The following is a 12,678-nucleotide window of genomic DNA, read 5'->3' as shown; positions in this document are numbered from 1 at the left end:
CTAAATTTTCTCCTGCACGTGGCAGAACATGCATGGGATTCAGGTCTTCTACTTGGTTCTGGCAGAACTGGGTGCTGGCACTAAACTTAGTATGACATTCAAAGTCTTCCACGATCTTGGCTCTGCCTAAAATTTCAGGCTTGATTTGCATCTCATTTTCCCTTTCACCCTTATGGCCCCTGTGAATAATTCATCAGTTTTCAAACACTAGACTCTCTCATGTGTCCCACTCATTGCACTGCATTTCCTCGGCTGCTGTGTCTTACCTGGTGTCCACCAGAAACCTCCTCATCTTTGAAGTGGTGCTCGCAGGCCAGTGCTTCTCTGGTGCATCTTCTGTCTGTTTGTGCATTTCCCCTCCTGGACCATGGAAACCTTGTGAGCAGGGGCTGATTGGTTTCCTGGTTTGAATCTTCTGTCATCAGCCCAACAGTCACACTGAATCAGTAAGTAAAATACTCTTGATGGAATCAGAGATTTCTATTGCTAGAAAGAACTTGGAGACCATCCAGAAAAAACCCTCTCATTTGTATTAGGAGACGGGGAATAAAAAGGCTGAGGCTCAGGGGGGATTTAGTAACTGATTGAAGTTTGCGTAGCTGGTTGGCAATAAATTGGGGACTTTCCACCCACAGTTTTGAATCTAAGCCCATGACAGCGAGCTTCACTGGGGCTCAAACTAACTCCTTAATCAGGCCTTTCAAAGACCATATTCTCTTCTTCTTGTCACCTAGATTTGGGGGACTTCTGTCAGTGGCATGTTGCCTGTGGACATCCCTGTGATCCTGCCAAAAACAGAGCCCTGCATTAGGGGCTGGCTCAGCACCTTGTCCCTTTCCACGTGCGATGGAGCTGCAGAGGGAGGTGGGTATTGCAAGCTGATTCTTCAGGAGGGCACTGCCTTCCCTCCCAGGACTCTGCTGGTGGAGGAGTGGTAGTGGCCCTTGCAATGGTCTTGTAAAGCATTCAGGTACTAGATGGATCCAGCAGACACAGAGCAATGGGACTGGGAAGGAGCCCTTCTCAAGTGTCCAGAGGTTGGCTTGTCTCCCCACGTTTGAGCCGCCTCTGGTTAGGGTGAGTGTGGGCGGAGGCAGGAGAGGATTTACTCCACTTGGAAAACTGACGCAAACAGTAAGTAAAAACAACTGTGAAGGGAGCCGGTCCCATGACCCACGCTGCTTCATAATCACATTTTTTCTGCCTTTTGATTTTGGCTTCTTCTCCTCTTTGTTTTTGACACTTCATGGAGGCCAGCTAGTCCTGAGAAATGGGAAACGACACTATGCATACAGCTGAGGTGTAGACAATCCCGAGTCATATCAAACTTGGGAATTTCAAATGATTTCATTAGAAAAAAAAAAAAATCAGTGAACAACAAAAGAGATCTTCAAATATCCTGTGCGGTAGCCAGTGAAAACACAGGCTGATTTACACACGAATCACATCTTGAAGATCTCTCTCCCATGGCTTATTATAAGCATGATTTTGACCAACCAAGGAGGCTTGTTTTTTCTGTGGCCAATATTGCAGGGCAATGACCCCCCTTCTCTGCTTCCTTTCTGGGCTGTGGCCACAGCCCTAAGTCAGGCGTCAAGATCTGGCTGCAAGGTCCTACCTGCGAGGCTGGCTCCGGCCTTACCCCAGCAGCCCCCAATCAGTCTCAGCCACGGTCATTCTTCTAAAAGTTCTACCGCTTCACTGTACTGCATAGCACCCTTCCAGGATATTCATTGCTCACGATCACATGGAGATCCTTAACACGGCATTTGCTGCCTACCTCTCCAGCCCCTCCCTGCCTCTGTTCTGTCTGCTCTTCTCCTAAAATCTAAATCCCAGTTACACTGAAATTCTTGCAGCCCTGCAAACCCCGGGCTCCCTCATAGGGCCCATGGCTTTGCTTCTGCTGCATCCTCTACCTGGAACCCTTAACCTCCTGCTCTCAGCCTTTACTTCTCAGCTCATGGGTCAGGAGCTGTGTGGGCCTTTCCTGACCAGCCTATGTCCCTAGTAGAATTAGAGTGAGCCGCTCTCCCGAGGGTGAACCAATTGTCCCACTTCAGCCTCTGTCCTTTAACCAGCAGAGCCCTTCACCCTGGGTGCATATCTGATGCCTGAAGGCTGGGCTGGCTCTGTCTCAGAGAGGTCTGGCACAGATGAAGGGTTCAGTGGATGTTTCTTGAATTTGTCAGAGAACGAGAACAAATCCCAGATGAGACTGTCCCTGTTCAGTTCTCTCTCTAGCCCCTGCCTGCCTTTGCCTCATGTAGAGACAGCTGCAGGGCCCCCAGGCCAAAGCTTCTGGGTCAGAGAAACAACTGCCCTGTGTTTTCTCCAAAAATGAAGATTGCAACATCTTCATGGCCCTGAGTTCATAGCTGTGGGAGGAGGCTGCACAGGGTAACAGTGGGGTCGAGGGTCACGGGTGGGGCTGTGGGGACCACTGGGCCAGAGCCAGCACTGAGGGAGGGCCCCAGCCCCCACCAGGCGGCCCCTCCTGTCTGAGAGAGAAGGCTGCTTTCCCCAGCTTGCTTCCCACGTTTCATTCTTCTCTGTATCTGGTTATGTGTCAATTCCTTCTTTTCCCCTGGGAGCCAGCACCCTGCGTATTTACCACACATCAGCCCGGGTTATTTTTTGTGTGTCATCAAGCTCCAAGGGCGTTCCAGGGACGTCTAGTGGAATGTGGTGCCTGGGAGAGCGGCGCCACCTGGTGGCCCCAGGGACTGAATGCCCACATTCTCAGGAAGAAGCAGGGCACGCACTGGCCTTGGGACCGGTCCTCTGGGGTCCAGGTTGAGGCCCTGCTGTCCCTGAGGCGTCTGTTCAAGGGTGACAGGGCTGAGTGTGCATGCCCATAGCTGGAGGCAGTGACCGAGCAAGGATGCTGCGAGCTGAAGGGTGGTTTAGAGACCCATGAAGTCCCACCCACTCATTTCTCAGATGCTCAAACTGAAGTCCAGAGAAGGGAAGAGAGTTCCCCCAAGTTTTGCCATAAATAAGTTGAAGAGGCAGGACAAGAACACAGGTTTCTGGGCTCCTTGTTTGATATTCCTCCATTCTAGCAGTTCAGAGCACTTCATGGCTGATGTCTTATTTTTTTCTTGAATTGCTGTCTTAGAGAAAAAGAGAGCCAACCTTCAGTTCAGTGTGAACCTCCTTCCTCTTTTCCAAATTTCTCTCAGTTGGGTCCTTGCTCCCGTCCTCCTTCCTCCAGGAAGTCTTCTCTGAGCAGCTGGAATCTCCCTGCTGAGGCTCCCAGGCAGCCTGTCACCCATCCAACGTTGACAGAGGGCCTGGCCTGGAGGTTGGGCTCTATTGTACACAAGTCCTGCCCTGGCTTCTATTCTAGTGAAGGGAGACAAGCCATAGACAGACAGACAGACAGACAGACAGGCATATAGGGCCATAGGCTGTGGAGAGAGAATTTCAGGTACTAATAAGTGCTTTGAAGGTGGTGAACAGGGCAGATGGTAAAGAGCAACGCTGAGCAGGGGCGTCTGTAGCTGCAGCCATCAGGGCGCGTGCTCTGAAGAGGGCTCAGTCGCAAAGGAGGACGAGAAGGTGGCAACAGTGAGGGGAGAGCGTTCCCAGCAGGAGGGGCAGCAAGTGCAAAGGCCTTGAGTCTGCAATAAGAGTGGCAGGTCCAGGGCACAGAGAAGGCCAGAGAGGTGCAAACCAGTGGACACGGGGATGGACCGAGGATGACAAAGTCAGAGGAGGGAGGGAGGCCAGGTCTGGTGGGATGCGTTGTGTTCGGATGCTGCCTGCAATCAGAAGTCATCGGAGGGTTTAAGCAAAACAAATCTCATTTATACTCCAGATGACTCTCATGTATGTTAATGCTTTAGAATTCCTGCTTTGATATCTCCTCATGTCCTCCAGAACGTCTTTCCATACTCACCAAGCTGGGGTAGGTGTCCCTCCTCTGGGCCCCAGTGTTGACATCTTTGCATCTCTACCACTGGGCCACCTTGTTTTTGAATGGATGGTTTACATGTCTTTTTACTTTACTAGAAAATAAACCCCACCCTGAGAGAGACAGTGTAGAGTCCAGATCCTGAACAGGCTGACGAGGTACAAAGACTTGCTCTGCCTCCTATTGGCAGTGAGGCTTCAGGCAACCTGTCCAGTGTCTCTATGCCTCAGTTCCTCTATCTGCAAAAGGAAATAACAGTACATACTGCATAAGATTCCACCACCTACATGTCTAACAAATTCCTCCCTTCCTCTCTACCCCATATGCCTAATTTGAGAACCTGTCTAACCTTGCCTAGTTTCGCAATCTTCCATCTAGTCCTCTGGAGGCCATCCTCCATGCCGCTGCTGAAACATACCTTTCCAACATAAACATGTGACTGTGCTCTCAGTTCCACTGCAACTCTTCTGCAAAGACACAATATTCACGGGAGAAAGATGAAGAAAGATATTCAATGCTCTCTCTGACCTGGACTCATGTCCACCTTTCCAACTTTCTCAATTTCTCACTTGATGCTCCAGCCACTCTCAGTGGCTCCCTGGTCTTTGAACACACCCTTCAGTTTACTGCTTCTGCTGTAGGAGAAGGTAGCTAACGTTTGTTTAATACCTCCTACATGTCAAGTCTGTGCACGGTGTTCTACACTTACATTCTAGAGTATTATTACTCTAATTGTACAATTAGGAAGATTTAGAGAAGCTAACTAAGGCTCTAAGGTGTTCAGTAACTCAGTAACAGCCACACAGCTAGAAAGGTCTGGAGCCAGGCTTCAAACCTCACGCATTTGCTCCAGGCCCTGTGCTACGTTTGGGCTCTGGGGGTGGGTATTGTCTTCCGACACCCAGTGGCAGAAGGGAGTCGCTGATGCAAATCAGTGCCCACATGTCCTCTTCACAATTGTTCTGAGCTTCCTCCTGCTTTGTTTATACCCATTCTTTGATACCGACCACTTTCTGCTCATCGTACATTTGGGCCTCCTGTGTCAGCCTGTATTCAGTCAGGAAAAGAGAGCCACCACACATGTGATGACAATCAGGGCTCATATGAATGTGACAGGGGCTGAGGGAGGCAGGTCTAAGAGGCTGCAGGTGTGGGATGGGAGAAATAGTCGGGAATGACTCCATCACCGAGCAGCAGGACAGGGGGAGAAACCAAGACTCACTGGGAAGTGTGAGGAGCCACCACGTGCAACTAGCAAGGTGGGAGCCATGCAGAAGCTTATGAAAGCATCACATCTGACCTTCACACTCGACCTTCATGACCTTCCCGAATGGTGGCTTCTGCCTCATCTCCACATTCCAGTTTTCATGCAAGTGCCGCTCACTTGCTAATCTGGACATGGAACTGTACAGGGAGGTTGATTCTGGGATACATAGTTCCTAGCCTTGGAAGAAAGAGGTGGAGGAGCTGAGTTGACAGTAGACCTTCAAGCACACCTCTCAGCAAGCGTGGGATGCGGGGATTGTTGTCTCTTTCACTTTATAGGTGGACTCGGAAAGGGTAGTTGGCAAAGTGATCCAGGTAGCAAGTGTTGAATCCAGGACTCAAACTCAAGTGTTTGACTCTGAAACTTAGTGTTGTGCGTTCTAGGTTTGTTCTGATTTGATTTTAACCCCATGGAACCATGCATGGGTAGCAGCTGTCCTCATACAAAGCAAATTTATTGCCCTAAATGATCATGCTGGTGTCTGAAATCCTACCATCAGCCCAGACTGCCTTGTCCGTATGAGGCTTAGCTGCCTGTTGTGGGATTGGTCTTTAGGGTGTACAGGTGTGAGTTTTAAGTTCTAAGTGGCAATGCTGTATAGATGGAATTAGGATATGTTTCTCTGGGCCCTGACCACAAAATGGAGGTGACAGTCTCTACTATCTTCCCAAGGGCTAAGGCCACAAAAGCTTTTAATTGGTAATCAAATAGATTCCAGGGGGTTCTCTCAGACCAGAAAAGGACCTGAGCACACCTGCACCTTTTAGACTTAGGACATAATGAGGATAAACACCCAAATGAAGGCAACATTTGAAAAATAACTATTTTCAGAAATAGAATAAAACTGAAGTTCACACTGTAGTTTTGTCTATCACACTCTCCCTTCTCATGTCCAAATTAGAGCTTGTCTATACTTTTTAAATTCATAATCTACCCTTTTTCAAAACAACAAGTATGCAAGCACAGGCAGGTCTATGCTGGAGGTGGCAAAGTATGATGGTTCTGATCCTCAGGCTGTGGCTCTGATCCCTACTTCTCTACTAGTGGATCTGAGGCCTTAGACAAGTCCTTTAACTTTCTGCACCAAATTTCCTATTTGTAGGGTGAGGATTATAACAGTACTTACCTCCTGGATTACTGGCCCTGCTTAGGAGAGTCCCTGGTCCACAATTATGTTAGCAGTGGTTGTAATGACCCAAAGAGTGATTTGAAACTTTATTAAGAAAAGGAAGAGCAGTACACCAAGGGACAAGGGGCAAAAGAGTTCTTGAAATAGAGTCCCATGTTTGATTTTTAGTGAAAACAAAGTAAACATGCAAAGCCAAGAAAAGCAAAGAACAGACTAAGTATTTTAGATGGTTTTTATGGTAGAGCACCAGCCAATTTGTTAAGAGAGTTGATGGTTATCTTGGCAGTAAAGTGACCTTGAACCTCTAGGAGTAAAGCCCCTTGTCTCCAGCAGCACGTGCCCACAGAGCTCCTGGTTTTCAATCATGGGCAGGTGTCTCTGCCTTTAAATACAACACAAGCTGCCCCTTCTCCTCGCCTACAGGCTGTGCCTCTGGTTCGGCCACCACCGACTCTCACTGGGTCATCAGCCTCAGCCTCCGAGCTGGCCTCCCCACCTCCACACTTGCCTCTGCAGCTTCTTCTCCACCCAGGACGGAGCAAGAGCCCAGGTCCACACAGGCCTCCAGAGCCCTCCTGATTTGACCCCGAGGACTTTTCTGATGTCTCACTACTTTGCTTCTTGCTCTCTGCATTTCCACCGTTCTGTGCCCTCAGTAAGGTCATGAACCTCTGCAAACAGTGGGTGTTGGGATTTCCTGGGAGCAGGAATAATTTTCTCCTGCTTCTTCCCTTTCCGAACTTTTTCTCCTCTTCTCTCTGTTACTTTTATTCCTCAGTTATGAAATAACTGATTGTTTTTCTCAACCAATCAGTTATAAAATTGAGGTGGGTTCTCTCGGCACAGCAAACAGGTCTACCAGTTCTTCTCTGAGCTGAAAGCACTTTGTATAAACATGATTCAGAGGCAGCCTAAAGGAAAAGTTGATGCGTGTTAAAAATAGTTTCTAAACACTTCCGTTATGGGCTTTATATTTGTATTTTAAGGAATTTGCTGCAAGAATAGAGACCTCTAGAAGCCCTGTTGAAAGATTCCACACTGATAGGGACATTTTATTGGAAAATATAAATGGTTGGATAGTTATTATCAAACTAGATTTAAGAAAAAATAATGCTTGGTTATAGACCATTTGATTCTTAAACCTGTGGGGAGTTCCAGTCAAGATGGCAGAATAGATGGTCCCCAGCATCACTCTCTCCTACAAATCAACCAATTTACAGCTATGAAAATGTAACATCAGCCAAATTTGGGCCACTGGAGCTCAGGGGAAACGGAGAAGAGACCTATGGAGTGCCTGAAGGTGAGAGAAACCATGATGAGAGAAAGAAAAAACTGCTCTGAGGGTTTTAGGCCATGGCTGCTTTAAGGCTGGAGCTGCTGAGCACATGGAGCAGGAGCCAGATGAAACTACAGCTGTGCCCTTCAGATGGAGTTACTTGGAGGTGGCAGGGGAGAAGAGGGCCTTGACGGCCCCCAGGACAGCAAGACTACTACCAGGGTTCCCATGGACCCACACAGGAGCGAGGAGCTAGAAAAACTGAAGAAAGAGAGCCATTCAGAGGCCAGTGAGTCATAGCAAGGGACCGGCTGTAGGGCCTGTCACATGGGAAGTGATTGGAGCATGGGCAGTGGGGGAGAAGGGGCCACCAGGAGAATGTTGGGGCACAGCAAGGACAGCTGACTTACCCCCCACTCAGAGGAGACTGGTTGGCAATGCAGAATTGCATGGGGTACAGTTTGATGAAAAAATTCAGGCCTAGGTCAGAGATTCTACAGAACACAGATCTACTAGGTCTCTGGAGAGCTGGAAGTACCTATAAGGTCAACCATTAAACCCTGAGCTGCACAAAAAGCCTTCCTTAGGTAAACAGCAACAAAGCAGCAATTTAGCTCAACCACACAGCTCAAGTACTGGTTCCCACAGGAAGTTCCCCTGTTTTAGAAATAAGTAAAGGACAAAAAATTAGTTCTGGTCAAGGTACACCACCAGAGCCTTGGGGCCTGCCTGGGAACCAGAGGGTTGAAGCCAGGGAATAGGTCCCACTCCCACATCCAGGCATACCGCACCAGGGCCTTGAGGCCCACCCGGAGACCCAAGGCATTGAGATGGTGACTGGACTCCACTCTCACATCCAGGCACACTGCCAGGGCTTCAGGGCCCACCTGGTGACTCAAGTTATGGAGCCGGGGACTGGACCCCTGCCCACAATCAGGCACACCACCAGCACCTCATGGCCCCACCTGGGGTCCCAGGGCATTGAGAAGGTGACCAGACTCCACTCTCACATCCAGGCACACTGCCAGAGTGTCAGGGGTCACCGGTGACGCAAGGTATGAGGCCAGGGACATGGACCTCTGCCCACAACTAGGCACACCACCACTACCTTGTGGCCCCACCCAGGGTCCCAGAGCTTGAAGCTGGGGACTGGACCCCCTCCTACAACCAGGTACACTGTGCCAGGGCCTCAGGGCCCACCTGGGGACCCAAGGCATGGAGATGGGGACTGGACCCCATTCCCACAACCAGGCACACCATGCCAGCACCTTGGTGCCTGCCTGGAGACCTGAGATATTGAGAAGGTAACCGGACCCCCCTCCCACATCCAGGCACACTGCCAGTGCCTGGGGGCCTTTCTGGTGACCCAAGGCATGGATCTGGGGACTGGACCCCCCTCTCACAACCAGGCACACTGTGGCAGTGCCTCGGAGCCCACCCAGGGTCCCAAGGTATGTAGCCATGGACTGGACAACCCTCCCACAACCAAGCACACCATGCCAGTGCCTCGTGACCTGCCTGGTGACCCAAGTTATGGAGCCAAGGACCAGACCCCCACCCATAACCAGGCATACCGCCAACCCCAAGGAGCATGCCAAAAGCATCACTTCCATGTGGGTGGCCCACCACAGCCACCACAATAACCATGGCTGCTGTGAAAGTGGCTAGACATCACAACCACCTCACAGATGGTCTGCCAGCCACTGGAGTGCATTGACACAAGGAGAGTCACCAGCAGAGACAAAGAAAAGAATAGGATGTCTCTCTCTACAAAGCCCATTCCAGAGTGACAGAAGAAGCTTCTGCTCTATAATATTGGGGGACCTGATCACACCTCTCAGCATTGGACAGATCATCTAGGCAACAAATCAACAGAGTAATCATTATTCTTTCAGAAGGAGAGAAGAAATCTAGGGTAATTAGAGGGGGAAGGGGGAAGGGAGAGGGGGATGGGGAGAGATTGGACAAGGGGCATAAAGAATAATTACAATTTGTAGCAATGTATATTCTACTAATATTGATTTGATCAACATATCTCAATGTCGAATCCCCAAAATATGTGTAATCAATTTTGATTCAATAAATAAAATAAATTAAAAAAACAAAAAACAAAAAACAAAAAACCTGTGAATGTTTACCAGAAAATTGCTTAACCATTTTACCAGAAATTCTAATTTCTTCTAGGAAGTGGGTTGTAAATAATTTTATATAAAAAATATTCCTTCCCAGAACAGGTTTGGTATAATTTTTCCTGTTCAATTTTTTGGTGGAAATAGTTTAAACAAATTTTACCAGAGCCTTGATGTCATGTGACAAAATTCCCAGGATTGGAGGTATCACATTGAGTGAGTGTGAACCAGATGTTAATTTGTTTGTGATTTGTACATAGGGCAGCCACACAGGACCCAAGGGTATTCAGTCAGATGCTCCACAGGAACTACACTAAAGCTCTGTGGTGGCAGACAGCAGCAGCCATCTGCCTTCAGGCCCAGTGGGAGCGGCCACCATCTTGTCATGCAAAATCATTTCAGAATGAAGTCAATCTTGGGTGACTGACTCTGCCCTAAATAGTCTGATGAGTCCCTCGGGTGACAGTAGCAGCCTGGGATCTATCTCAGGCCGTGAATATTTTTTAACCTAGATTTTCTAGTTATAAGAAAAGAAAATTTTATTGAATAATATTTATAAATTTATAAGTATAAAAAAGAGAAAGTAAACTATCTGCATTCTGAGATCTACAAAATGAAATTATTTTCTTATATTCAGAATAAATTAAGATTTAAAAAAATTATAACCTGAACATATAGATCATTTATTTCTAGTATTTTATGCATTTGTTTTTACATAGTAAATATAGTTTTATCTGTATTTTAAAACATTATTACATTTACCTTTTCAAAAATTCACTGCTTTATATTTACTTAAATTTTTTTTTAAAGTTGCATCCAAAGCATTTTCCCTTGTAAAGTAAAGCTTCTTCTTTAGAAAACTTTTTTTTCTGTGTTTTATTCAAAGATAAAAGTTCATGAATTTTTTTTTTTTTTTTTTTTTTTTTTTTTTAGAAAAATCTAATAGCACATAAAGGCCTATAGTTAAAGTATATTTCACTCCCAGTCGAGGCTTCCAGTCCTTCTTGCAAGTCAGATGGATAAGGTGTACGTGGTGAATAAGATGCTGAAATGGGGTCTTTGTGAATTTCAGCAGAGGCTCCAAGGTGAAAGCAGTGCCACAGGTGTAGGGGACCTCCCCATCTACAGCCAGGCATGAGATTACCTGTGTGGGGCATGCTAAGGGATCGTGAAACCAATTCTGCCAAGACAGGCAAGCCCTGGCCTCCAGTCTGTAAGAAGAGTTGAGTTGGGCACGTGGAGAATCGGATAGAGCTGTTGGAATGCCCGCAGCACCACCTCCCAGCAAGAGCAAAGGGCGTCATTTTCCCACACCTTAAGTGGGAGGCTTTGGCTTCAGGGTCTATTTGAGGAGCTTTGTTTGTGTTCCCTGAAGTCTGATGGACAGAGGGTTCCGAGGTCTGAAACATGCCTGAGAACTTTTTCTTTTTTAATTTTAAGTAAATTTAAAACAAATTTTCAAACAGGTAGATGTAAAAATGTTTTAAAATACAAATAAAACTATATTGACTATGTAAAAACAAATGCATAAAATACTAGAAATAAATGATCTATGATGTTCAGGTTATAATTTTTTTTTAAATCTTAATTTATTCTGAATATAAGAATAAATTTCTGTCGGTAGAAGTGGGAAAGCAGGCTGTCCTGGGAAGAAGGGGCTCGGGCACCGATAGGTGACATTTCCAAGGACCAGTAGACTCGTGGGGTGGAGAAGTCGGGTCCTTTGGAAGAACTACGTCCAGGGAGTTTATCTGGAGGAGGAGGTGAGGGATGTGTGACCCCACAGTGGTGGCCAGTGGAGAGAGGCCTCTCCCACATCAGGAGACCTGCAGGTGGAGGTCCTGAGTGATGAGTCACCAAGAAACCCACAGAAACACCCACCAGAGAGGAAGCAACATTTGCCAAGCCCAGAGGCCTCAACTCCAGGTCACAGCCTGGTAAGACCTTTGCTGCCTCCTCTCTCTGATCCGTGGCTCCCAACCCAAGTCGGGCCTGAAACAGTGCCTGTGAGAGGTGGGAGAGCTCGAAGAGTTAAAACAAGCAATAAAAGCCCAGCACACATCCAGCTATGTGTCTACATACACATGCACCTGCTGTGGCCCTTCCTCAGACATATGTGCATACCAGGGTACTTCCAAAAGTTCATGAAAAAGTGGGATTAAGAGATAATTCAAATCTTGCCATGAACTTTTTGAAGAACCCTTGTATACATACACATATACAAGTATATGTGTACATACATGTGTGTGTGTGTGTGTGTGTGNAGCTCAACCACACAGCTCAAGTACTGGTTCCCACAGGAAGTTCCCCTGTTTTAGAAATAAGTAAAGGACAAAAAATTAGTTCTGGTCAAGGTACACCACCAGAGCCTTGGGGCCTGCCTGGGAACCAGAGGGTTGAAGCCAGGGAATAGGTCCCACTCCCACATCCAGGCATACCGCACCAGGGCCTTGAGGCCCACCCGGAGACCCAAGGCATTGAGATGGTGACTGGACTCCACTCTCACATCCAGGCACACTGCCAGGGCTTCAGGGCCCACCTGGTGACTCAAGTTATGGAGCCGGGGACTGGACCCCTGCCCACAATCAGGCACACCACCAGCACCTCATGGCCCCACCTGGGGTCCCAGGGCATTGAGAAGGTGACCAGACTCCACTCTCACATCCAGGCACACTGCCAGAGTGTCAGGGGTCACCGGTGACGCAAGGTATGAGGCCAGGGACATGGACCTCTGCCCACAACTAGGCACACCACCACTACCTTGTGGCCCCACCCAGGGTCCCAGAGCTTGAAGCTGGGGACTGGACCCCCTCCTACAACCAGGTACACTGTGCCAGGGCCTCAGGGCCCACCTGGGGACCCAAGGCATGGAGATGGGGACTGGACCCCATTCCCACAACCAGGCACACCATGCCAGCACCTTGGTGCCTGCCTGGAGACCTGAGATATTGAGAAGGT

The sequence above is a fragment of the Galeopterus variegatus genome, unplaced genomic scaffold (genome assembly GCF_000696425.1).
Source record: "Galeopterus variegatus unplaced genomic scaffold, G_variegatus-3.0.2 Scaffold3375, whole genome shotgun sequence".
In the NCBI taxonomy this organism is placed as follows: domain Eukaryota; kingdom Metazoa; phylum Chordata; class Mammalia; order Dermoptera; family Cynocephalidae; genus Galeopterus; species Galeopterus variegatus.
This window is presented reverse-complemented; position numbering follows the sequence as displayed.